Below are 24,290 nucleotides of genomic sequence, written 5' to 3'. Positions count from 1 at the left end.
CCGTCTCACAGTGCGTGCAGAAGCACTCACACCAGCCTGCTGCCATTCCTGAGCAAGCTCGGCACTGCTGGTAGTCCGATCCCGCAGCTGAAACAGTTTTAAGATATGGTCCTGGCGCTTGCTGGTCTTTCTTGGGCGCCCTGGAGCCTTTTGACAACAATGGAAGCTCTCTCCTTGAAGTTCTTGATGATGCGATAGATTGTTGACTGAGGTGCAATCTTTGTAGCTGCGATACTCTTCCCTGTTAGGCCATTTTTGTGCAGTGCAATGATGGCTGCACGTGTTTCTTTAGAGATAACCATGGTTAACTGAAGAGAAACAATGATACCAAGAACCAGCCTCCTTTTAAAGTGTCCAGTGATGTCATTCTTACTTAATCATGACTGATTGATCGCCAGCCCTGTCCTCATCAACACCCACACCTGTGTTAATGGATCAATCACTAAAACGATGTTAGCTGCTCCTTTTAAGGCAGGACTGCAATGATGTTGAAATGTGTTTTGGGGGTTAAAGTTCATTTTCTGGGCAAATATTGACTTTGCAAGTACAGTAATTGCTGTTAAGCTGATCACTCTTTGACATTCTGGAGTATATGCAAATTGCCATTACAAAAAATGAAGCAGTAAACTTTGGAAAAATTACTATTTGTCTCATTCTCAATACTTTTGGCCATGACTGTAGATGCAATGCACTTTCAGGGAACTGAATGGTGGCCAGTAAAGACAGTGGAGTAGCATATCCGAATCTCCATTTTCCAACATCGTTACAATTAAACTAATACACAGCAAACTTTAATGATCACTGTAGCATAAAAAAAATATATCAAGCTACCCTAAACCACTTTAGATCTGTAGATGATGTAATGATAGCAACGCATGCCAATTCTTCAAATGGTGAGTGATGTGAAAAAAAACTTGTTAGAAAAATCATAGCATGCTGACTTTCAACTGGCCAAAATCAAATGGCCACGATGACTAAAATGTTCTTGTTTCCAACCTCTAAACTCAATAAAATTCCATGTTTAATTGTTTTTTTTTCCCCTTCAGAAATATTTTTTTATTAGTATTTGTTCATGTTTTTTTCAAAGATGTTTCTTTTGGAGTCTATTTTTCTTGGCTTCCTAATTCGTTCATAATGTATATCTGTATATAATATATATTTAAATAAGAGGAAATGAATATCAGCTGTTACTTTATTCTTGCAGTATGAGCATATAATATGTGGATGGCAACAAAAAATCGCTATTAAACAGTATGTGCAGATTATGCAACTGATTAATGGGACGGTCTCCCTATGTTCCTATGTTCTCTAACGCTTTTATATGAGACCCCATTAAATCAAATAATAAGACTGATTCCTTAAAAAAGGAAACCCTGTATCTAGTTAACCTGGAGCCTGAGGCAAGTGATAAAAATGCACAATCATTCATTTCATTTGTAATCAATGACATAAGTATAACACACAATATAAACTCTAAATACAGTACGGCAATTTTTTCCCATTATTTGGCTCAATTAGGCACTAAGAAAGTGAACTTGGAACCATAAATGTAACTAGTTAGCAATAAATCTCCCTATATTATTTAATATTATATCCTATTCTTCACAGGCCACCAAGACCGCTACCTCTGGTGGCCTCTATTATAAGCCACCACTCTCTACATGAGGGATCTACTCTTGCTACACACGCTAGCAAAACTGACTTCAATTTGCATCACAATGACTGATTGGGCAAATACCAAGAATATACACTTCCAGACAGAATATGGCAAAATCATGTTTTTTTCAAAACTGGTAATCTTGTGGCACACTTTGTCAGATATGTCAAAGTAGATAGATTTACAAGTCTGTCAATGAAAAGGAAGACCATCCGGGACTGTCTGAGATGATTTAGTGAATCCTGCTTTGAGCAGGGGGTTGGACCAGATGACCCAGGAGGTCCCTTCCAACTCTACCATTCTATGATTCTATGATTCTATGACCGAAAATTGAAATGGTGCCCTTCCCTGCAGTGCAATATAAACCTGCAGTGAATAGACATAATTGTGTCATTGGTTTCTTGGTTTTGATTTAAGATATTCATCATATGGTAAAAATGATCCATGAGCATGACTCTCCAGATCAATGCGATTACAGAGATACTAAACTTTTAGATTTTTTTGCTAAAAAAAATGTACAATTTGTGATACCAACATCACTAAAACCATTATCAGAACATGAATATATCACCAGAACCACCATTTATACAAATGCTCATCAGAACCACCGCCAGGACCACAATCAGCACATGAATACAGCACCAGAACAATACATCACTAAATCCATCAGCAATACAAGAATACACCAGAATTAACATCAGTACAGTGGTACAGCATCAAGCTTAAAGGTGTTGTTCCCTGAGAGCAGTTAGTTATAAGTTTCAGCCAAATTCAGGCACCTGTAGAAGGGGGGGGGGGGACACAGTGCTCTTTAACCCCTTTACCCCCGAGGGTGGTTTGCACGTTAATGACCAGGCCAATTTTTACAAATCTGACCACTGTCACTTTATGAGGTAATACCTCTGGAACACTTCAACGGATCCCACAGATTCTGAGAATGTTTTTTCGAGACATATTGTACTTCATGATAGTGGTAAAATTTCTTCGATATCACTTGCATTTATTTGTGAAAAAATCGGAAATTTGGCGAAAATTTTGAAAATTTTGCAATTTTCAAAATTTGAATTTTTATGCCCTTAAATCAGAGAGTTATGTCACACAAAATAGTTAAGAAATAACATTTTCCACATGTCTACTTTACATCAGCACAATTTTGGAAACAATTTTTTTTTTTATTAGGGAGCTATAAGGGTTAAAAGTTGACCAGTGATTTCTCATTTTTACAACAAAATTTGCAAAACCATTTTTTTAGGGACCACATCACATTTGAAGTGACTTTGAGGGGCCTTTTTTACAGAAAATACCCAAAAGTGACACCATTCTAAAAACTGCACCCTTGAAGGTGCTCAAAACAACATTCAAGAAGTTTATTAACTCTTCATGTGCTTCACAGGAATTTTTGGAATGGGGAAGAAAATTTTTTTACTTTTGCAGGTGTAATATGAAAAAATGGACCCCAAAATTTGTTGTGAAAATTCTCCTGAGCACACAGATACCCCATATGTGGGGAAAAACCACTGTTTGGGCGCACGGCAGGGCTCAGAAGGGAAGGAGCGCCATTTGACTTTTTGAATGTAAAATTTGCTTGAATAATTAGCGGACGCCATGGTGCGTTTAGAGAGCCCCTGATGTGCCTAAACAGTGGAAACCCCCCATAAGTGATACCATTTTGGAAACTAGACCCCTCAGGGAACTTATCTAGATGTGTGGTGAGCACCATGAACCCCTAGGTGCTTCACAGAAGTTTATAACATGGAGCCGTAAAAAAAAAAAATTCACATTTTTCACACAAAAATGTTTTTCTGTCCCCAGTTTTGCATTTTCATAAGGGTAACAGGAGAAATTGCACCATGCAACTTGTTGTGCAATCTCTCCTGAGGAAGCCAATACCCCATATGTGGGGGAAAACCACTGCTTGGGTGCACGGCAGGGTTTGGAAGGGAAGGAGCACCATTTCACTTTTTGAATGTAAAATTAGGCCTGATGTGCCTAAACAGTGGAAATCCCCCACAAGTGACACCATTTTGGAAACTCGACCCCTCAGGGAACTTATCTAGATGTGAGCACCTTGAACCCCCAGGTTCAGAAGGGAAGGAGCACTGTGTGACTATTTGAACGCAAAAATAGCTGGAATCAAGAACGGACGCCATGTCGCATTTCGTGAGTCCCTGATGTGCCTAAATAGTGGAAACCCCCAACAATTGACTCCATTTTGGAAACTAGACCCCTTAAGGATTTTATCAAGGGGTATAGTGTACATTTTGAACCCAGAGGTATGACAGAATTTGATAACATTAGGTCATCATATTGAATTAGTTGTCATTAGTCTTGAGCGTAAGTGCTCTCTACTTGAGTTTGCATCGGGTACTCGGGTATGCACCATGTATCACGGGTGCTCAAGTGACATGCTCGAGTCCTTGCCCCGCATGTTTCTCGTGCATGGCAGGCGATCCCAGCACCATTATTTTGGAAGCCAAGCATATGGGGCGGAGACTCGAGCATGTCGCTCAAATACCCACAATACTCAGTGCATACTTGAGCACCCGATGCAAACTCAAGTAGCGAGCACTTGCGCTCAACACTGGTCGCCATATTATCATCATTTCTTTTTTCTTTACTTTTGAAAAAATCCCAACCCTAACCCCAACCTTAATACAACCCCAACCCTAACCCTTGCTCCACCCTAGCCCAACCCTAACCCTAGCCCAACCCTAACCCCATCCCCAACCCTAGCCCTAGCCCAACTTAACCCTAGCCCAACTTAACCCTAGCCCAACCCTAACCCTAGCCCAACCCTAACCCTAGCACAACCCTAACCCTATCACAACCCTGACCCTAGCACAACCCTAACCCAAACCCTAATACAATCCTAACCCTAAAGTTTATTTTTTTACACCGTTCCTCGTGTGGTATAAGTGATTAGACGACTTTATTCTTCGGGTCGGTGTGATTACAGCGATGCCAGATTCATATCGGGTTTTTATGATTGACAGCTGTCACACACTAAAAGACGCTTTTTTTGCAAAGACTAGTTTTTGCATTACCATATTTTGAGAGCTATAATTTTTCCATATTTTGGAGTCATGTGACAGCTTGTTTTTTGCAGGGAAAGTTGACGTTTTTATTGGTACCATTTTCGGGCATGTGACATTTTTTGATCTCTTTCTATTCTGATTTTTGGGAGGCAGAATAAACAAAAAACAGCAATTCCGGTTTTTATGGGGGTTTTTTATGCAGCTCCGCGTGTGGTAAAATTGATAAGGCAGCTTTATTCTTCGGGTCAGTTCGTTTACAGCGGTACCGCATTTATATCTTTTTTTTATGTTTTGGCGCTTTTACACAATAAAAACTATTTTCTAGAAAAAATAATTTTTTGCATCGCTTTATTCTGAGACCTATAACTTTTTGATTTTTTGGATGATGGAGCTGTGTGGTGGCTTGTTTTTAGCGGGACAAGATGACGTTTTCAGTGGCACCATTTTTATTTACATTCGTCTTTTTGATCGCGTGTTATTCCATTTTTTGTTTGGCGGTATGATGATAAAGCATTGTTTTTTGCTTCGTTTTTTTTTTTTTTTTACCGTGTTCGCTAAAGGGGTTAAAGGGGTTAACTAATGGGACATATTTTTACAATTTTTTTTTTCACTTTTCTACTTTTTTTTTTTACTCTTACACTATGTTCACTATGGGACTTTCACTTTTTGCAGCTTAATCGGCTGCATGGCATAGAGAGCAGCTCCCTATGCCATGCAGCCTGTCAGCGCTGCACACAGGGAGACATTACGTTGGTCATGACTGCGCATGACCAAAGTAACGTCCTGCCTCCTGGTGACTCGGATGTTGTCATGACGACATCGGGTTGTCATGGCAACATCCGGGAAGCCGTGGCAGACATTGCTGGAGGCCGGCAGGAGAGGTGAGTATAGCGATCACCTCCCCTTGCCCCCGCAATGCTGCGATCTACTTGAATCACAGCATTGTGAGGGTTAATGTGCTGGGAGCAGTGCGGGACCGCTCCCTGCACATAGCACCGGGTGTCAGCTGTGACAATCAGCTGACACCCGGTGGCAATCGCCCCGCACCGCTTGTGTGCGGGCGAGATCGCCGCTCGCGTAATAGTACGTAGCTGGTCCATAAGTCCCAGGGCACAGCTACGTACTATTACTGAAGTCGTCAGAAATGGGTTAATACAGAGATTAATTGCAATGTCAGTTCAGCCCCCACGATATACTTTTGAAAGGCATGAACCTACAACTCCCAGTATGTTATTAAAAATGATAGAGAGATACTGGGAGTTGTTATTACCAGCCATCATCAGACTGCAGACGATAGAGAAAACACAAATAAACATTTACATTAACATAACTTACAGTAGGGAAAATAAGTATTTGATACACTCCCAATTTTGCAAGTTTTCCCACCTACAAAGAATGGAGAGGTCTGTAATTTTTATTGTAGTTACACTTCAACTATGAGAGATAGAATCTAAGACAAAAATCCAGAAAATCACAATAATATGTATTTGATACAGTAGAAAAACAGAACTTAATATTTGGTACAGAAACCTTTGTTTACAATTACAGAGGTCAGACATTTCCTGTAGTTCTTGACCAAGTTTGCACACACTGCAGCAGGGATTTTGACCCACTCTTCCATACAGATCTTCTCCAGATCTTTCAGGTTTCGGGGCTGTCGCTGGGCAACATTGAGTTTCAGCTCCCTCCAAAGATTTTCTATTGGGTTCAGGTCTGGAGACTGGCTAGGCCACTCAAGGACCTTGAAATCTTTCTTACGGAGCCACTCCTTAGATACCCTGGCTGTGTGTTTCGGGTCATTGTCATGCTGGAAGACAGCATCAACCCATCTTCAATGTTCTTACTGAGTGAAGGAAGTTGTTGGCTAAAATCTTGAGATACATGACTCTATCCATCCTCCCTTCAATACGGTGCAGTAGTCCTGTCCCGTTTGCAGAAAAGCGCCCCCAAAGTATGATGTTTCCCCCACCATGCTTCACGATTGGGACGGTGTTCTTGGGGTTGCACTCATCTGACTTCTTCCTACAAACACGGCGAGTGGAGTTGATACCAAAAAGTTCTATTTTGGTCTCATCTACCACATGACCTTCTCCCATGCCTCCTTTGGATCATCCAGATGGTCAATGGCGAACTTCAAACGGGCCTGGACATGTGCTGGCGTGAGCAGAGGGACGTTGCATGGCCTGCAGGATTTTAATCCATGGCTGCGTAGTGTGTTGAGACTGTGATAATGTTTGAGACTGTGGTTCCAGTTCTCTTCAGGTCATTGACCAGGTCCTCCTGTGTAGTTCTGGACTGATTCCTGACCTTTCTCAGAATTATTATTATTATTATTATTTATTGTTATAGCGCCATTTATTCCATGGCGCTTTACATGTGAAAAGGGGTATTCATAGCAAAAACAAGTACAATAATCTTGAACACAATGTGACAGCAACTGGTACAGGAGGAGCGAGGACCCTGCCCGTGAGGGCTCACAATCTATTAGGGATGGGTGAGGATACATTAGGTGAGGGTAGAGCTGGTCATGCAGCGGTGGTTACTGCAGGTTGTAGGCTTGTCGGAAGAGGTGGGTCTTCAGGCTCCTTTTGAAGGTTTCCACGATCGATGAGAGTCTGATGTGTTGGGGTAGAGAGTTCCAGAGAAGGGGGAAGCACGGGAGAAATCTTGTATACGATTGTGGGAGGAAAAGATAAGAGGGGAGTAGAGAAGGAGATCTTGTGAGGATCGGAGGTTGCGTGCGGGTATGTAACGGGAGACTAGGTCAGAGATATATGGAGGAGACAGGTTGTGAATGGCTTTGTGTGCCATGGTTAGGGTTTTGAACTGGAGTCTCTGAGCAATGGGGAGCCAGTGAAGAGATTGACAGAGAGGAGAGGCCGGGGAATAGCGGGGAGACAGGTGGGTTAGTCGGGCAGCAGAGTTTAGGATAGATTGGAGGGGTGCAAGAGTGGTAGAAAGGAGGCCACAGAGCAGGAGGTTGCAGTAGTCGAGGCGGGAGATGATGAGGGCATGCACTAGTGTTTTTGCAGATTCATGGTCGAGGAATGTGCGGATCCGAGAGATATTTTTGAGTTGGAGTCATCATCCTTACCCCGCGAAGCAAGATCTTGCATGGAGCCCCAGACCAATGAAGATTGACAGTCATCTTGTGTTTCTTCCATTTTCCAATAATTGCGCCAACATTTGTTGCCTTCTCAACAAGCTGCTTGCCTAATCTCCTGTAGCCCATCCCAGCTTTGTGCAAGTCTACAATATTGTCCCTGGTGTCCTTAGATAGTGCTTTGGTCTTGGCCATGGTGGAGAGGTTGGAGTGTGATTGGCTGAGTGTGTGGACAGGTGTCTTTCATACAGGTAACAAGTTCAAACAGGTGCAATTAATACAGGTAATGAGTGCAGAGTGAGAGGACTTTTTAAAGAAAAACTAACAGGTCTGTGAGAGCCAGAATTCTTGCTGATTGGTAGGTGATCAAATACTTATTTCATGCGATAAAATGAAATTTAATTCTTAAAAATCATACAATGTGATTTTCTGTTTTTTTCTTTTCAGATTCTGTCTCTGACAGTTGAAGTGTGCCTATGATAAAAATTACAGACCTATCCATGCTTTGTAGGTGGGAAAACTTGCAAAATCAACAGTGAATCAAATACTTATTTTCCCCACTATCTATGTGATGTTTTCTCTAAGTAGAGTTTATTTGAATCCCTTTCTTCTTTATTTAGTCCTGATGCCATGGTGACATTTTACATACACAGCTCACCTCTGCAGACTTCCCTCTTCTACAGTCTTCTGCAGCACAACCCAGTGCCCTTAAAAATAACAGTGTCATTATAATGTCCCTGCTAGTGATGATTCAGCAGTAAAGTGCTCGGTACTCGAATCAAGCAGGTCGGATGCTCGGACGGGCTTGACTCGAGTAACGAGTATAATGAAAGTCAATGGAGAACTCAAGCATTTTTCTGGAAGACCCTACCCGGAGGGCTGGAAAATCACTAAAATTAATAGAGACAGCACTGAAATGGAATGGGAACAGCATGGGGAAGATGCCTTGATGCATCTCTGACTCCCAGGACACTGCTGGGAACAATGTTGTCAGATTATTATGCAACTTTTTCGCACTGACAAAACATACAAAACCGAAGATAAAATGGATTGTATAATGACTTGTATACAATGGAAAATTAAAAAGAGAAAAAAAAAAACACCTCCACCACCACCAATAGCCGGGCCATTTCTCACCGTATTTCACTGTCACCTATGACAACAGTAGAGTAGTAGAGGGGGAAATAAAACTACACTACACTACTGAGGACGCTGGTACAGTCGGCTAGGTATCCCTTCACTATCTTAAAAATATTTTCCCTCCTTGTCAGACTACTCTGAGCATCAGGGTTTGGGAGCTGGCAGGGTCTAATGAAACTGTCCCAGATCTTTGAAAGTGTTCCTCTGTTGCTGTTGGACCTGGTGTGTGTCTCCCCTGTTTCTCCGCCTTGATTGCCGAAAGATCTATGACCTCTGTCGCCAGAATGTCAGATAGGATTTTTTTTTACTAATTGTTCAACTAGGGCCTTCTGGTATTGCACCATTTAACTAGCCCTCTCAGCTGCAGGAGGCAGAGATGGAAAGTTCTCCTTGTAGTATGGGTCGAGAAGGGTGAACAACCAGTAATCAGTGTTGGCCAAGATGCGTATAATATGAGGGTCACGGGAAAGCAGCAGGACATAAAGTCAGCCATAGTACGTGTGCAAGCTTTCCAACCTTCAGAGCCACCATCAGGTTACGGCCATTATCACACATGACCATACCAGGTTGTAGGTTCAGTGGTGAGAGCCACATGTCTGTCTGGTCTGTTATACCTTTCAACAATTCTGCGGCAGTGTGCTGTTTGTAACCTAAAAAAATTAGTTTCAGTAGAGCCTGTTGCCACTTCATCAAGGTAGTGCTCCATTGCTTCCAGCTTGCGACTGATATAAATGACAATTAGAAGATTGAGGATGAGGATGCATAGTAGGAGGTGTAGGAGTTGAAGGAAACCCTGATGGAACTAGGGAAAGCAATCCTCAGCGTCAATAGCATGTGTGCCATCCCAGGGTCCAAACTAGCCCCGGCCTCCATTAGGTTCACCCAGTATGCTGTCAGGGAAATGTAGCATCCCTGGCCACAAGCACTTGTCCACGTGTTGATCGTTAAGTGGGCTTTGACAGTAACTGCGTTGGTCAGGGCACGGGTGATGTTATGGGACACGTGATGATGTAAGGCGGGGATGGCACACCAGGAAAAATAGTGGCTGCTGGGGACCGAGTACTGAGGGACAGCCACCACCATGAGGTTGCGAAAAGCCTCAATGTTCACAAGCCTAAATAGCAAAATCTCCTGTGAAAGCAGTCTGGAAATGTGTTCATTTAGTGTTTGGGTCTGTGGGTGGCTGGCTGGATATTTTCTTTTGCATTCCAAGGCCTGGGGTAGGGACAACTGAATGCTGTGCTGGGACAAGGACCTGGACATTGTTGCTGATAGAGCTATTGAATTTGCAACGACTGGAAGCATCCACATCTGCATCAAGGACAGGGGATTGGCAAGCACATAGCACAGGGAAAGAAGCAGTGGTGTCACCCGCAGACACTGATTGTGGGCCCAGATGATCGGCCCACCTAGTCGCATGCTTTGATGACATGTGCCTGGTGGTGGTAGTGCTAATCTTGGTACGGCACAGGTTGCAAATTACCATTTATCGTCCACACTTTCTTTGAAAAAGTGCCAAACTGGGGAACACCTAGCCCTTGGCCTGGGAACTTCACACGTGTGGGTGCTCAAGGGAACAGTAACCCGTCTTCTCCCTCTGGCCACCTCACTGCCTCTTCCTGCATGTTGCGTTGCTGCGGAACCCTCCCCCTCTGCGCTGCTGGCCTCACTCAGTATAGCACCTTCCCTGGTTGGGTCAGTGACTTCATCGTCTACCACCTCGTCTTCTACTTACGCAATCTGGTCTTCCTGATTGTTGACTTAACAACATCGCTTGTTGGCAACTCTGTCTCATCATTATCTACCTCTTGAGACACTTATTGCTGTTCCCCACCGTCGTCTTCTACTGACTGTGGTTGCTCAAATATTTGGGCATCACTACACACAATCTCCTCATGTCCCTCTTGAAACGTGCAGAGTGAGAGGCCAGAATCAATAAATGGTAATGTAAACAGCTCCTCCGAGTGTCCGAGTATGGGATCACTTGTCTCCTGGGAGTCGCAATGGTGGGAGAAAGGAGGATTAGGGTAAGGATTACGTGGTCCAGACTCTTGGCTAGTGAGACAGGCCCATGTGGAAGACAGGGTGGTGCTGGGAAACATACTGGAAGCAATGTCTGCCATCCAACCAACCACCTGTCCGCACTGTTCTGGCTTTAAGAGTGATGTCACGAGCCACCCTGCAAAGTGGGACAGGAATCTGGGTCTTGTGGATGAGTGTGTTTGATGTGCTCCCCCAGCAGGTACTGTTTCACCTGGCCCATGGCCTTGGCCTCTGCTTGCACCATCAGCAGCATGTCCACTTCCCCCTGCCTTACCGCACACCTTGCGCATTTTAAATTAGGTATATATATGCCTGCAAACTTTACAGTATTAATAGGGGAAAAAAAATTGCCCTGACAAGGACTGTTGTTTTAATGAAAAAGCAGCAGCGGTGCTATACTAATACTGCAATAGTAATATTAAACCCTGCCTAGATGCCTCTAATCTTAAACTTTCCCTACACTGAATGCAGGTAACAGCAGTTTTACAACAGAAAAGAATATATTTAGCCCTGAGAAGGACTATTTTTTTAAGAGCAGCAGCAGCGGTGGTATAGTAGTACTACAATACTAATATTAAACCCTGCCTAGATGCCTCTAATCCTAAACTTTCCCTCCACTGAAAGTACCATATTTTTTGGACTATAAAAATTTTGTAGGAAAGTGTGGGGTGATTCTTATAGCCCGAATATATACTATGGCTGCGGGTGGTGGGGTGTGTTTGGGGAGCGGCAGAAGGGGAGGAGTTGGGCACAGGAGGTCGCAGTCACCTGCTGCAGCCTACACTGTGCCCGCTACTAAAAAAAATGAATAGTCACAGGCTCCCCACACCCATGGGCGTGGAGAGCAGTGAATATTAATTTTCCTTAAAAGTGCACACTCTATACCCACAGCGCGGCTCCTGCTGCGGCTCTGTGGTCATGTATGCTCACTATTAAAGACCATGAATATTCACTACAATCCACTCCCATGGGTTATAGTTATAGTGAATATTCATGCCCTGTAATAGCGGGCACACATGACCGCCGGTCGCAGCAGGAGCCGCGCTGCAGCTACAGTGTGCATGCTATTAAGGAAAGTGAATGTTCACTGCTCCCCACGCACACAGTCCCAGCGTGGGGAGCAGTGACTATTCCAGCAGAGCATCTCACAGAGTGAGGGCGCATGGCAGTGATGCCATACGCAGCTCACACAGTGAGATCAGTGTCGGCAGCAGAGCAGGACGTAGCGCTGGAGCAGAGAGGAGGTGAGTATAATTGTTTCTTTTTTTGTGTGCAGCGTGATGGGGATCAGGGGGTGCCAAGCATACCAATATGGAGGGGTGCCAAGCATACCAGGAAGAGGGATGAGGGGTGCTATGCATACCAGGAAGATGGATGAGGGGGGGTAATACATACCAGGATGAGGGATGAGGGGTACCAAGCATACCAGGAAGAGGGATGAGGGGGGCCATGCATACCAGGATGATGTGTGTCATGCATACTTGGGTGAGGAATGAGGGGTGCCATGCATACCAGGATGAGGGATGGAGGGTGCCATATATACCAGAAAGAGGGATGAAGAAAGCCATACATATCAGGATGACGGATGAAGGGTGCAATGCATACCAGAAAGAGGGATGAAGGGAGCCATGCATACCAGGATGAGGGATGGGGGTGCCATACATACCAAGATGAGGGGTGAAGGATGCCATACATACCATAAAGAGGGATGAGGGAGGTCATGCATACTAGAATGGGGGGAACCATGCACTCCTGGATGAGGGGTGCCATGCATACCAAGATGAGGGGTGCCATGCATACCAGGAAGAGGGGTGCCTGTTTTTCCAGCATTCCTCACATGTATTAAATCTGTCAAACAGTCGCAAATCATGTTCACGGAGCGACGAAACCTTAAAGCCCGAGCACGCTATAAATACTCGGTGCTTGGCCAAGCATGCTCAGTGAAAGGGTTAACAAAACCACTAGTGATGAGCGAGTGACGTGCCCCAAGGGCAATGGGGTACTCGGCAGCCGCGGCGCATGCTCGCTACAGCTTGGTGCTCGACCGAGCATCTCACTGCTAGAGATGCTCGGCGCTCGCCGAGTATTTCCGGGTTGCTCGGGCGGGAACTCGGGTCCCTCCCTGCATGTTTAGCGCTCTTTAGAGAGCCAATGAACATGCAGGGATTGCCTGCCATGCACTGTAATGCCATAGCCATGTTGGTTGTGGGCATTACAGTGATTGGCTGACAACACAGCGTCATCAGGTCTATATCAGACCTGGCGCCGTCATGCTCGTTGTAGCATACCTGGCGGCGTTCTTGCATGGTGTTCCATCTCTCATCATGCAAGATCGCAAACTTCATCTCCCGCCCAGCTTCCTGGTCTGGCTTCTTTCCTTGTGCTCTGCTCTGCTCCACTTTGGCTGCATAGGGCGACGCCCGCTGAACTTCCTGTTTCTTGTACCTGCTGCGGACACGCCCCTGTTGCACCTTCAGCCTATTGCTGTCCATCTTTGGGTATTTATACCACCTTCTTCCTCAAGATGGCGCCTGAGCATTGTTTCTTGTCAGTTGGCTTTTTGTCTCTGACATGCCAGGTCCTATCCTGTTTTCCTGCCTGTTTTCCAGTTCTGTGTCTGAACTGTGGTCTGTTCTTGTGAACACGCCTCTTGCCTGTTCTTTCGCCTTCTAGGGGCCGTATTCCTAGATCTGCCTGTCTGTGCCTTGCGGTATCTGTTCCCGTCTGAACAGAGTCCTGTTTGTGTCTCTGCCTTGCGGTATCTGTTCCCGTCTGAACAGAGTCCTGTTTGTGTCCCTGCCTTGCGGTATCTGTTCCCGTCTGAACAGAGTCCTGTTTGTGTTCCTGCCTTGCGGTATCTGTTCCCGTCTGAACAGAGTCCTGTTTGTGTCCCAGCCTTGCTGTCTCTGTTCCCGTTCCTCTGTTCCCTGTTGTCTGTGCCTCGTTTCTACTTTAACCTTGTCTCCCTTTTCCCTCTATGTCTGTTTTCTGCGTCTTTCTGCAGAGTCTGAACCCGCTCCTAAATTCCTTCTCGTCGTCTCTGTACCTCTGTTGTGAATTTAGTGTACGCTCGCTACTTCTATGTAAGTACTGTGCGTGCTTCTGGTTCTGCCTTTCCTTCTCCGTCTGTTCTTTGTGAACAGAGTCCTATCCCCTTGCCTTGTTTACCGCTCTGCGGTGTCCGCTCTGCTCCTGCTTAGCTTGCCGCTCTTGCGGTTTCTGCTCTGCTCCTGCCTTGTTTACCGCTCTGCGGTGTCCGCTCTGCTCCTGCTTAGCTTGCCGCTCTTGCGGTTTCTGCTCTGCTCCTGCCTTGTTTACCGCTCTGCGGTGTCCGCACTGCTCCTGCTTAGCTTGCCGCTCTTGCGGTTTCTGCTCTGCTCCTGCCTTGTTTACCGCTCTGCGGTGTCCGCTCTGCTCCTGCTTAGCTTGCCGCTCTTGCGGTTTCTGCTCTGCTCCTGCCTTGTTTACCGCTCTGCGGTGTCCGCTCTGCTCCTGCTTAGCTTGCCGCTCTTGGGGTTTCTACTCTGCTCCTGCCTTGTTTACCGCTCTGCGGTGTCCGCTCTGCTCCTGCTTAGCTTGCCCTCTTGCGGTTTCTGCTCTGCTCCTGCCTTGTTTACCGCTCTGCGGTGTCCGCTCTGCTCCTGCTTAGCTTGCCGCTCTTGCGGTTTTCACTCTGCTCTTGCCTTGCTTGCCGCTCCTGCGGTTTCTGCTCTGCTCTTATCTTGCTTACTGCTTCTGCGGTTTCCGCCCTGCCCTGCTTCTGCCCGCTGCTCCGGCAGTCCTGTCCTGCCCTGCTTGTGCTCACTGCTCCTGCAGCCCCGTCCTGCTCTGTTCTTGCCCACCGCTTCGGGCGTTCCCTCTCTGCTGTGGTTGTCTACCGCATCTGCGGTTCTGTGACCCAGTCTGTACTGGGTCTTAACCTCTCTGTGCTCCAGCCCGTCCTTTCGGCCAGTACCTCCCTGCCTGCATACTCGCCTGTATCCACCCATCTGCATACCTGCCGTGTTTGCTTACATCCTCCAGTCTGTGCCAGCCTAACCTGCCTGTTCCAGTAATCCTAGTGTGGGTCAACCCCCGTGTCCGGAGTTTGACCTGGAGTAGCACCTGGTCCCTCTGCCCGGTTTCTCCCTGGTGCACTGGCGTCGTATGCCGTCGTGCCACCTTGGTCGGATCGGCCAGATACTTAGTCAAGCCCCTCCAGGCACTCTCCGGTCCATGGTCCAGTGGAACCACAACACCTGCACACGCCAGTCAGTCCGGGCGTGTGCATAACAGCATGCTCAGGCCATGGTTCCCGTTGAGCCCCACGGCCTTCGCTCTCTGAGACGTTTTCCAGCTAATACGTGCATTAAAAATAAATAAATAATTTTTTTTTTTTCTCTAGCTGAGTTCCAGGCTAATTTCGCACCCGTCCAGATGGAGCTTTCTGCACCCGTTCCTGCGGATCCACCCCAGTACTATGGGGATCCAAAACAAAGTCGTGCATTTGTGGAGCAATGCATGCTGCACTTCAAGTTCTACCCTCTTTCTTTTCCTTCTGATTGGTCTAAAGTGGCATTTATAATTGATTACCTAGCGGGGGATGCCTTGAAGTGGGTCACCCCCCTATGGGAAGCTTGGGATCCTATCGTCCTTGACCTGCAGGCCTTCCTGGTGGCCTTCCTAATGGTCTTCGATGACCCCAACCCTGGAGTCCCTGCTGAAGCTGCACCTGCTCCCGCGGATCCACCACGGTACTACGGGGATCCAAAACAATGCCGTGCGTTTGTGTGGCAATGCTTGCTGCAGTTCCGGTTCTATGCTAATGCCTATTCTTCTGATCGGGTTAAGGTGGGATTTATAATGTCCAACCTAGCGGGTGATGCCTTGGAATGGATCAACCCCCTATGGGAAGCACAGGATCCTATCGTTCTTGACCTACAGGCCTTCCTGGTGGCCTTCCTTTTGGCTTTCGATGATCCTAACCCTGAAGCCCCTGCTGAAGCTTCACTTCCCTGTATCCCGGAGCAGCCCCGACGGGTAATGTGCATAGGTAGCGCACAAGTTCTCCTGCCCGAAAAGACTGTTGCTTGCCCTGAATCCACTCAGGATGACTACACTCTCCGGAATACTGCTCCCAACCTCAAGAGGCAGTCCAGACGTGCTAGACGCAGAGGCAAGCCGTCACGCCAGGGTCTGTCCTCCCTGAGACCTCCTGACCCCAACCTTGAAGTCCCTACTGAAGCTTCATCTTCCTGTATCCCAGAGAAGCCCCAGCGGGTGATGTGCGTGGGTGGTGCACCAGTTCTCCAGCCAGAAGAGACTGCTACCCATCCAGAGTCCACACAGGAGAGCTTCCTGCACCTGGCATCAGATTCTACACCCACTTTAACCAGTGTGCATGTCCAAGGATGCTCCGAAGCTGTGTTTACCTCCGAGTCTGTACACCTCTACTACCTGGCAGAGGACCTCCAGTTGTCTCCAGAACCCTTCGGGGTGCTACCTGGTAGCGAAAGGACAGAGACTCTCCTATTCTCTGTACCTGATACCTCGCCCGCTTCTTCCAGTGAGTCCGACCTAGTGTACTCCGAAGCAGAGGTTACCCCCGAGTCTCTACACCCCTCCGACCAGGCGGAGGACCTCCAGTCGTCTCCTGAACCCTCCGGGATGCTACCTGATAGCGAATGGACAGAGACTCTCCTTTACTCGGTACCTGATACCTCGCCCGCTTCTTCCAGTGAGTCTGACCTTGTGTACTCCGAAGCAGAGGTTACCCTCGAGTCTCGGTATCCCTCCAACCTGGCGGAGGACCCCCAGTTGTTTCCTGAATCCTCCGGGGTACCACCACATAACAAAGAGGCAGTGTCTTCTCTACACCTTGTACCTGATACTTTGCCCATTTCATCCTGTGAGCTTGACAAGATGTACCCCGAAGCAGAGGCTACCCCCGAGTCTCCGCACCCCTCCAACCCGGCAGAGGACCTCCAGTTGTCTCCTGAACTTTTTGGGGTGCTGCCTAAAAATAAATGTAGAGAGACTTTTTTGTGTGCTGTTTCTGGTACTTCACTCGTTTCATCTGTTGCTGAAGATGGCTGGATGGGAAGTCGCATCCTAGCCATCCAGATTATAAGACCAGTTTTGTCTCCTCCTGTGGACAATAGAAGTATTCTCCTTGAAGAGAGGGATTGGCCCCCAAATTCCCTGCGGAAGATCCTTGCAGGCCTGAAGAAGAGGGGGCGTAAGGGGGGGGGTACTGTAGCATACCTGGCGGCGTTCTTGCATGGTGTTCCATCTCTCATCATGCAAGATCGCAAACTTCATCTCCCGTCCAGCTTCCTGGTCTGGCTTCTTTCCTTGTGCTCTGCTCTGCTCCACTTTGGCTGCATAGGGCGACGCCCGCTGAACTTCCTGTTTCTTGTACCTGCTGCGGACACGCCCCTGTTGCACCTTCAGCCTATTGCTGTCCATCTTTGGGTATTTATACCACCTTCTTCCTCAAGATGGCGCCTGAGCATTGTTTCTTGTCAGTTGGCTTTTTGTCTCTGACATGCCAGGTCCTATTCTGTTTTCCTGCCTGTTTTCCAGTTCTGTGTCTGAACTGTGGTCTGTTCTTGTGAACACGCCTCTTGCCTGTTCTTTCGCCTTCTAGGGGCCGTATTCCTAGATCTGCCTGTCTGTGCCTTGCGGTATCTGTTCCCGTCTGAACAGAGTCCTGTTTGTGTCTCTGCCTTGCGGTATCTGTTCCCGTCTGAACAGAGTCCTGTTTGTGTCCCTGCCTTGCGGTATCTGTTCCCGTCTGAACAGAGTCCTGTTTGTGTTCCTGCCTTGCGGTATCTGTTCCCGTCTGAACAGAGTCCTGTTTGTGTCCCAGCCTTGCTGTCTCTGTTCCCGTTCCTCTGTTCCCTGTTGTCTGTGCCTCATTTCTACTTTAACCTTGTCTCCCTTTTCCCTCTATGTCTGTTTTCTGCGTCTTTCTGCAGAGTCTGAACCCGCTCCTAAATTCCTTCTCGTCGTCTCTGTACCTCTGTTGTGAATTTAGTGTACGCGCGCTACTTCTATGTAAGTACTGTGCGTGCTTCTGGTTCTGTCTTTCCTTCTCCGTCTGTTCTTTGTGAACAGAGTCCTATCCCCTTGCCTTGTTTACCGCTCTGCGGTGTCCGCTCTGCTCCTGCTTAGCTTGCCGCTCTTGCGGTTTCTGCTCTGCTCCTGCCTTGTTTACCGCTCTGCGGTGTCCGCTCTGCTCCTGCTTAGCTTGCCGCTCTTGCGGTTTCTGCTCTGCTCCTGCCTTGTTTACCGCTCTGCGGTGTCCGCTCTGCTCCTGCTTAGCTTGCCGCTCTTGCGGTTTCTGCTCTGCTCCTGCCTTGTTTACCGCTTTGCGGTGTCCGCTCTGCTCCTGCTTAGCTTGCCGCTCTTGCGGTTTCTGCTCTGCTCCTGCCTTGTTTACCGCTCTGCGGTGTCCGCTTTGCTTCTGCTTAGCTTGCCGCTCTTGCGGTTTCTACTCTGCTCCTGCCTTGTTTACCGCTCTGCGGTGTCCGCTCTGCTCCTGCTTAGCTTGCCGCTCTTGCGGTTTCTGCTCTGCTCCTGCCTTGTTTACCGCTCTGCGGTGTCCGCTCTGCTCCTGCTTAGCTTGCCGCTCTTGCGGTTTTCACTCTGCTCTTGCCTTGCTTGCCGCTCCTGCGGTTTCTGCTCTGCTCTTATCTTGCTTACTGCTTCTGCGGTTTCCGCCCTGCCCTGCTTCTGCCCGCTGCTCCGGCAGTCCTGTCCTGCCCTGCTTGTGCTCGCTGCTCCTGCAGCCCCGTCCTGCTCTGTTCTTGCCCACCGCTTCGGGCGTTCCCTCTCTGCTGTGGTTGTCTACCGCATCTGCGGTTCTGTGACCCAGTCTGTACTGGGTCTTAACCTCTCTGTGCTCCAGCCCGTCCTTTCGGCCAGTACCTCCCTGCCTGCATACTCGCCTGTATCCACCCATCTGCATACCTGCCGTGTTTGCTTACATCCTCCAGTCTGTGCCAGCCTAACCTGCCTGTTCCAGTAATCCTAGTGTGGGTCAACCCCCGTGTCCGGAGTTTGACCTGGAGTAGCACCTGGTCCCTCTGCCCGGTTTCTCCCTGGTGCACTGGCGTCGTATGCCGTCGTGCCACCTTGGTCGGATCGGCCAGATACTTAGTCACGCCCCTCCAGGCACTCTCCGGTCCATGGTCCAGTGGAACCACAACACCCGCACACGCCAGTCAGTCCGGGCGTGTGCATAACACTCGTCACAGTCACTCCGGATCAGACAGTGTAGGGAGAGCTGCTGCAGCGTCAGGGAGATATTTGCTGGAGTATTAGGTAGTGTAGGGAGAAAAACCCTACATTACACATATCCATCTTAACAAACAGTCCTTCTGAGGACTAATCCATCTGCAGAGATATCAGGCAGGCTGGGTGTATAGGCAGGCAGTGTATATAGCAGACTGCAGTGCATATAGCACAAGAGGCTCCATTCCAATTCTGCCTTCTGCCGCTGTTAGATATTTCTATACAAAGGCCCAGGTCTCAGGGGCCAGGAATACTTTTCTTTGGATCTTAATCCTCAGTATTTGATTAAAAAGCAATCCAGAGAACACAGTTTTTCTGCGCCATTTGCTTGTTGGCTCTGCAGAATACAGCCAGGTCCTTTCCATATTACAGCGCTAGAAATCCAGCTATCTAAAACTGTGTTTTCTCCATCACACGGATCACATATACGTTGTCAGAAAATACTGCCATTTCTGGCCCCTATTAAAAATTTCCTTTAGTGTGTCAGTGAAGCAATTCACAGCAGTTTGCTGTTCAAACTACTTACCTACAGGCCAGGTATTTAAAACCCTGTTTTCTCCGTCACACGGATCACATATACGTTGTCAGAAAATACTGCCATTTCTGGCCTCCATTAAAAATTTCTTTCAGTGTGTCAGTGAAGCAATTCACAGCAGTTTGCTGTTCAAACTACTTACCTACAGGCCAGGTATTTAAAACTCTGTTTTCTCCATCACACGGATCACATATACGTTGTCAGAAAATATTGCCATTTCTAGCCTCCATTAAAAATTTCCTTTAGTGTGTCAGTGAAGCAATTCACAGCAGTTTGCTGTTCAAACTACTTACCTACAGGCCAGGTATTTAAAACTCTGTTTTCTCCGTCACACGGATCACATATACGTTGTGTAATGCAGCGGCTGGCTGCATTGCTAAAATGTCCAGGGGGTGTGTTCTGGCTGACCATTTACCTCCCCCTCAGACGACTGATCACATGACTGTGACATCATCACAGGTCCTGTGTGCACAGAAGGATATATAAATCCTGGTGGTTTTGAAACAGAGAGAGAGAGAGGCCTGGTGAGGCAAGAAGCCTGGTCCCTGTGTCTGGGACTCCACTAGCCTGGAAGGCAGAGGCTGGATCCCTGTGTCTGGGATACCAGTAGCCTTGGAAGGCAAGAAGCCTGATCCCTGTGTCTGGGACTCCACTAGCCTGGAAGGCAGATGCTGGATCCCTGTGTCTGGGATACCAGTAGCCTTGGAAGGCACATGGCCTGGAGACTACGTCTGGGGAGCCTTAAAGCCACAGCTGTGGCAGAACCGAGCTGATGGAAGCAGCTGAGACCCGGCAAAGGTAAATCGGCGCTTTAAGTGAATATTGTTGCTGTACCTTGCTGAAGTCTGTATTTGAAGCCAAGCGGGCATAGCTGCCACTGAAAAAGCTCTAGGATACATGTGTACCCTTCCTGTGAGCCACTGAGATGGACTATGTTATGAGCAGTTTATGATGTGTAATAAACTGCTGGTCTTCATATTACCAAAAAACGTTGCATGTGTGCTTTAATTGATCCGGTGAAGCAAGTACCCCCCAGCGTGATGAATAGTGCTACCTTACATGTGGTGGAGAATGCGGGCAACTGCAGCCTGGTTGCTAGGGGTAATGGCACAAGACGACGATTGTGGATGCAAGCATCTTGCTGTGGCTCGGCGGGGTCACGAAGATTAAAGCATCTGGCTGTAACTCGGCGGGGTTACGAAAATTGCCATTGCACTCAAACCTGGTTTGCTGTGGCTCGGCGGGGTCACGAAGATTAAAGCATCTGGCTGTAACTCGGCGGGGTTACGTAAATTGCCGTTGCACTCAAACTTGGTTTGTTGTGGCTTGGTGGGGCCACGAAAATTTTCCAGGGAGAGCGGTGTGAAGTGTCTAGTGTGAACAGTGTACCGCAATGGCTATGAATGGAGCAGTATCCCCAGACGGAAGGGAGAAGTGGATAGATGACCGGCTGCAAACGCTCTTCAGCAAAATAGAGTTTTTTTAAGAAATGTAGGAGCAGATAAAGATGGCTGTTAAGGGAGCGGAAGATGAGACTGAAGCTGCTGAGCGGTTAAGGTACCTGTTAAAGTTACAGCAGCAGGACATGGTGCAGGAACGGCAGGAGCTGTTGCCACTGTATAGAATGGCGGCAGCGGATCATTCTGTGAGTTCTCCTGGGTGCCGGTTTTGTCCCAGAGTGCCCGGGGAGGTGGTAAGAGATGTTGTGAACTGGGTCCTAAGACTATCGCGTGTTTTTTTTTTTAAAAAATCCCTCTACAGGTGTGTGTGTGTCCCAAAAGGGGCGAAGTCTCAAAATGGGGAGGAGTTTCAAAAGAGCGTGGAGTATAGAAAACCAAAATTGGTTACTGGTTGTGGGTTGGTACCACCTAAAAATGACAATTTGACCGTTCATAACGGGGTAGCTCCAGTAGAAGGGGTTGACGTCAAAGTGGGAGGTGACTTGTTGGTCCACAACACCATGGGAAGTGACACAGACCCCATAGCTGACGGTAACACTACGAAAGTAGAAAGAGAGTTCAGTCAGGAGGAGCTAGACGAGGTGAGAAAGTCCTCTCTCGTCTTCGACGGCGCAAGGGCCACAAAAAAATTGCTCCTGTAGCCTTTGCTGAAAGGGAAAATAAAGAAAATGCAATGTTGTGTGCCTTTATTCCAAGTGTGGATCCTCCTTTAGAAGCAGAAGAGATCAGGAGGGAAGAGGAGGTGACGTTGCCAGTAGCAACCTCCGGTACAGTATCAAACAACAATGAAGATCAGGTGGAAGAGTTGGATGCAGTTCTGCAGATTCGTTACAAGCCGGATGATCTACTGAGACAGAAGGACCAGGAACCGACAGCCCTGAAAGAGGAGGTGGCCAATCATGACCAAGAGCTGGAGCCTATCAGGCAGCAGTATCAGAGTGACGTGCAGCAACTAAAGAAAAATATGGAGAACGTATCCGCGGACCAGCTGAGCCCGGAGTCTGAACGGCAGAAAATAAATCAGGTTGTGAGGAACTTGCAGCGAGAACTGGAGGAAAGCAGCGAGGAAATCAACAAATGGAAGGAAAAGTTCCAGAAAAATAAAGAGGAGGTTTTTCAGTTGGAGCTTGACAAAGCGGAGTTTGAAGATGAGCTGTGCGAGATGAAGGATCGTTTCTCCCTGGTACAATTAGAGCTGATGCAGGAGAAGCAAAAGCTGGATGAGGGTCTACACCAGAGGGATAGGGAGCTGTCTGCCTTAAAAGAGGCGCTGCAGGATGAAGTTTCTGGATGTGATCAAAACCTAGAATGACTGCGCGAACAGTTCAACCGGGAGCTGTGTGAATCCAAGAAGGAGTATGGTGAACTCAGTAAGAATCTGCAACAAATTAAGAGAGACTATGAGGATCTCCTCAAGGTTAAGGAAAAACTAGAGGATGATAAGGCGGATGGAGAACACATGCGCCGAGTGATTGAGACCACTCTACAGGACACCCGGGATGAGAATGATGATCTCCGCAGAAAGATCCCAGGACTGAAAGCTCAGGTGAAGGAGCTGCAGACGTTCTGTGGTGATCTCCAGAGGGCAGAGACGTGCCTTAAGGATAGAATCTGCAGGATGGAGGAGTCTATCGGAGAAGGGAGGTATGAAGCAAATGCCTATCCGAATAATGCAAGCTTGGGTGATTCGGTGGATGTGAGAGCCGAGATAAGGGAGCTCAAGGAGTCGCTACAAGCCCATTTGAAGCAAGAGAAGCTTGAGAGACTGGCTGTCGAGAGCCGAGTGGGTGCATTGGAGACAGAGAGGTCTGAGAAAATTCTGCTGATAAAGGAGCAGTTGAAGCCGGAAGAGCTTCAGAGATGGGTTGCAGAGAGGCGAGTAGCTGAGCTAGAGGAAGAAGTTGTCAAGCTCAAAGGTCGCCTGGCAAAGTACCAATCAGTGAATGAGGCCTCCTTGGAGAAGGAAAAGGGCAAACAAGTTGCGCTTAATCCTTTATACCATGAGAAGGTGGACCTGAGGAGAGCTAAGAGAGTGTTAAAAGAAGATAAGTATGAAATGGAAGTGGTCAAGACGAGAATTCTTGAGTTCATAGCTGTGAGTCAGCTCAGGGGAAGCATACAGGGTAAAGAAGCTGAAAGTCAGTTGTCCCTGAAACCTGAGCCAGATGATCATTTGGAGACCACTGGTGAGACAGAAAAGTCTCGGTACAAGTGCCTCATAGAGGTACCTGAAGATTTGAGAGAAGAATGCACCAGAGAGTCAGTGCATGAAGAGTTTAAGAAGGCCGTGGGAGCCTGTAAGGTGTACTCGACCTCAGAAGCTAAACAGCTGCTGGTCCTGTCCACAACCGAAGTCACAGTGAAAAGGGTGGCTATCCTAAGTGACATGCACTGCCGTTGTGTTCGCACAAAGCGGTTTGTCCGGTTGAAGACGGAACAAGCCATTAGACAACTGGAGCTTATGAGAAACGCTCAAAGTCTGCGGGAATAAGTCATCCAGGTGACATGCACTGGCATTGTGTTCGCATGAAGCGGTTTGTCCGGTTGAAGACGGAACAAGCCATTAGACAACTGGAGCTTATGAGAAAAGCTCAAAGTCTGTGGGAAGAAGTCATCCAGGTACCTCATGCTTTGGTAAGAAAGCTCATTGGGAGAAATGGCCGAACCATGCAAATGATGGTAAAGAAGTCTGGTGTGATGAAAGTAAGCAGTCCACGTGATCGTCAGGACTGGATACCAGATGAACAAATAAAGTAGCACACTGTAACACTGAGTATATAGATATGAAATATGAATAGCATAACTGCTGTAGAAAATAGAAATAAATGAAAAAAAATTTTTTTACATTTTTTTTAAGCGCATGTAAATATGAAGTATGGAAAATGAATAGCATTACTGCTGTAAATAAATGAGAAATCTTAGCGCATAAATTGGCCAATTTATGTGTACCTGACAGCCGCGGTAAGGCGTTTCTCGATGTCAGGACCTACCAATGTGAATACCTCTCTAAGACACCTCCGTCTGCTTATGTGTGGGAAAG

This window comes from Phyllobates terribilis, unplaced genomic scaffold (genome assembly GCF_046119375.1).
Source record: "Phyllobates terribilis strain yellow unplaced genomic scaffold, ASM4611937v1 Scaffold_2__4_contigs__length_985480577, whole genome shotgun sequence".
Lineage (NCBI taxonomy): Eukaryota > Metazoa > Chordata > Amphibia > Anura > Dendrobatidae > Phyllobates > Phyllobates terribilis.
Note: the sequence above shows the minus strand (reverse complement) of the source record.